This window comes from Periplaneta americana, chromosome 4 (assembly GCF_040183065.1).
Source record: "Periplaneta americana isolate PAMFEO1 chromosome 4, P.americana_PAMFEO1_priV1, whole genome shotgun sequence".
NCBI classification, from domain to species: domain Eukaryota; kingdom Metazoa; phylum Arthropoda; class Insecta; order Blattodea; family Blattidae; genus Periplaneta; species Periplaneta americana.
In genome coordinates this window covers 32,678,303-32,682,139 of record NC_091120.1, presented here as the reverse complement: position 1 = coordinate 32,682,139, position 3,837 = coordinate 32,678,303, and the positions used below count along the sequence as shown (strand labels likewise).

Below are 3,837 nucleotides of genomic sequence, written 5' to 3'. Positions count from 1 at the left end.
AGCGTCTGATAAGAGTCGATAAGTTCAATGGAACCATAAGGAAGTTTAGTGAAACAATAAGGAGGCTGTAGAAACTTCCGCATCCCTTCCGATAAATCATTGCTACAACGCCGGCTTATCGTTCCGTGAAATCGAGTTCGAACCCAGTCGTTGACAAAGGTGATGCTTGTGTGGACAGGTCGGAGAACGAGGGTTTTCCTCGTGGTTCTTAGGTTTATCTCCACATTACAGATTCCATCTATTTCACCTCACATTTCTCCTCATTCTACATTACTTAATGTCATAAAATTGCGGCCATAGTGTGATGTGCCATCTTGAATAGTACTTACCTTTTCTTCTACTTTTACGGTCTTACTAATAAAAACTCTATATACAGACGTTTAACTGTCTTATACTTATACAATGAGTAGCTCGTTTATAAGCCGTGTGTAAATTCGTTACTAATAATCACTACATACACAGCTACGTCATAGTTTCGTCATTACTTCGTTACGAAAGGTAATAGAATATCTGAGGTTCTCTATTGCATCCGGCAGAGCGCTCTAGTGTGGCGTGTTAAATATCGATAGTACAACTGGCTCTAATCGATTACCACACTACATTTTGGTCAAAGAGTACAAGCTACAGCAATATTATTCTAATTAAGAAAGAAGTGCGCACAAACGTGCAATTTAGTTTGGTATGAGTTACTTCTCTTTACTATATTCCACCAGTGACTTCGTTCTATTCACACATTTACTAAAATGACATTTTGGACACACTTCATTGCACAGTTTGCACACGCATTCGGGGGAAGGTTCGTGGTACTCTGATCTTCTGCACAGTTTGTGGTGAAAACCGTGAACTGCTAACCTTGTTATGGCGCTTCGTAACTTGTTGTTCGGCCCTGTCCAGTTACGAAGCGCCATAACAAGGCTAGCAGTTCACGGTTTTCACCACAAACTGTGCAGAAGATCAGAGTACCACGAACCTTCCCCCGAATGCGTGTGCAAACTGTGCAATTCTATGATCTTTGGTTTGTTCTTCTGTGGTTACAAGGTAACCATCATCATAAAATGAAAGTCGATACGAACAGCTGTTAGAGGGGCGGCCATTTTTTCCCTATATATAAACGCTTAAACAAGGGGTTTCGTGTATATAACTACTGCAAAGCAATTCCCATTGTATAGTTACAGCTTGTTTATACGTCCATAGCTTATTCACGGGTTATTAGTAACGTTTTCTGTCTCAACTCTGCATAAGTCTCGTATAAAAACTATACACGGTTTATTAGTAAGACTGTTAATCATTAAATAACCGGTTAAAAATTAAATATTCTTGAGAAAAAGGGCTTCGTTTTGTTTCAGGTTTCAGTGACAATTTATATCCAGAAAGAAGAGATCGCTTGATTTTGACATAGGAATATAATTTCTATAACAATATGAAAATATAATGGCATGACTCGTTAATACAGAGGGAGGGATCAAAGACATCCCCTGTGGTTCCTCATGCGCTTTTCCCTGCCTGAGTTACGTTGCTCATCAAACGGAACGTGATATTGGAAAACGGACTCACTGAGCTTTCCCCTCTCGCTTTGACGAATGCTTTCGGCTACAACAGATAGCAATCATTATACAGAGTGTCCCCGAAATTCTATACCCGAACGTAGAGGGTTAGCAGTGAGAGATAGCATGAAACATGAAGCTGTTTTTTTTTTTTTTTTTTTTTTTTTTGTAAATAAAATCACGATGAAATTTTCATATCAAACTGCAAATTTTGCAGACCTTTCTGTAGGCTGCTTCCAGCACCTCTGCACCCTTTAAGTGATATCCAAACCACGTTTGGATATAGGTTCATCAATTACATTTACTTTCCTTTGCCTCTTCCGCAACCAAATTTTATACAATTTTACCAGGTTCCAGCCCTTAAAATAATTAAATTGGTGTTAACTTGTATAATGAACTATCCTCAGATCAAAAATTGCATTTTTGAAATTTTTGTATGTCTGCCTGCATGTTTGTTTGTTTCATTCGACAATGGCTGAACATATTTCTATGAAAACTGGTGTGTAAAATAAGTTAGGTCCCACTTAAATTAAGGACTATATGACATTCAAAATACTTTGTTTAGGTGGGAGATTATAAGATGGTCTGAAGTAAAATCGAAATAGTTCTAATTATTATTGATTTCAGGATAATGTTACATATGCTTTTTATGTCAGTGCCGCCTCAATCAGACTAATTTACATAGTATATTAATAATAAAACTGTAACCCAAATTTTTCTGGTAATTTTCGTTTTTGAAAAAAATTATAATTATTGGTGTTAATAGGGCTATGTATAATGAACTATTCTGAGACAAAAAATCGCATTTTTTAAATGTTTGTTTGTCTGGCTGTCTGTCTGCATGTATGTTTGTAACCTTTTCACTCGATAATGGCTGAACAGATTTACATGAAAATTGGTTGCAAACTAAGTCAGGTCCCACTAAATACAAGTTTGAAAATAATTCAGGAATAAACGACTTAAAACTTACAGTAAGCTAATTATTCACTATGTAATACTCTAGATCATATATGTAACAGATAACTCATCGCTATGTTAAAATCGGCAGCACTTTGAAGAGAACAACCGCCAGGATCGCCACCCGTCCGCCGTAAACGAACACGAGATGGCAGTACAGTTGCTAATGCAATTCAAATGGGAATTATGACGTGACTCCTTATGTAACAACTAGATGGCAGCGTAGTAAACCTGACAAAAGTTGTTAACGTCAAAGCCTATAAGGCCGACCTATCTGTGGTAATACCAAAGCTGTATTTGAAAACATAGTAGATCAATTATATTTACTTATAACAAGACAGTGCAGTGAAGCGCAAGGGTATAGCTAGTATTAAAATATAGTAATCATCTTCAATATTTTCCTCGTGGATTGGGCTGTTTGGCCTCCTACGTTATAATTTTTATGATGAATTCGAACAAACACTGGACATGTACCACTAGTTGGATTCGTCGGCATGTGGTCAGCATCGTGTAAGGTCACCACCTACGTAAGGCAGCACTTTGAAAGACAAAACTTACTACGACCACTCAGTCCCTATCTTCTCTTTCCTATTGAGAATCGATCTCGGGCATGTTGGATTTATATCAGGAAACGCTACCACTTGTTCCACAACGAAGAACTATGTTGATAATATAGTACTTTAGTGAATATGATTATAATACCATAACTCTCACGCGTAATGAATTAAATTTATAGAAAAGCTACATTATTTTGTTCAATTTATCATGCTTACAGAAACATGTTAATACTTTATTAGGACTTTGTCTGATTTTAGAAGTAGAGTAATATAAATAAATGTTCGTATTTATAAAAAAAGCCGCTTGCAATATCATTCTTATGTCATCATAAACAATTCAGATAGTACACTCAGTCCTAAATAGTGATCTTGTGCTCTATTTAAACGAAACTTAATTAAACACAAACACATCGGTAGCGTGGCCGAGCGGTCTAAGGCGCTGGTTTAAGGCACCAGTCTCTTCGGAGGCGTGGGTTCGAATCCCATCGCTGCCATAGTTTTTAATAATTATTTATCACAGTATTCAAGCTTGTGTTATGCTTTGTGTTCTTAAAATCACAAGGAGTTCAGTGTTACTTGTTTCATCTGGAAACAAGACAAGCATTTTCCAACATTCCGTTGTACTAGTAAACATGAAATATATATTAAATCTTGATCTAAATGAGGGGTTGGAAAGCAATGGTGGATTGTTAATGTTTAGATGAGGGGTTTGGACTTTTTCCATTGCTGGTTGTCACAATAAAAAAATTAAGACAACGTTTCGAAGGGTGGTTCTCCCT

At 36.8% G+C, this 3,837-nt stretch overlaps 1 non-coding gene across 1 annotated transcript; it reads left to right on the top strand.

Annotated features, from left to right (window-relative positions):
- Positions 1-3,470: 3,470 nt before the first annotated feature.
- TRNAL-AAG (transfer RNA leucine (anticodon AAG)) lies at positions 3,471-3,552 on the top strand. The gene has a single exon. It is a non-coding gene; the product is annotated as a tRNA-Leu (tRNA).
- Positions 3,553-3,837: the final 285 nt, after the last annotated feature.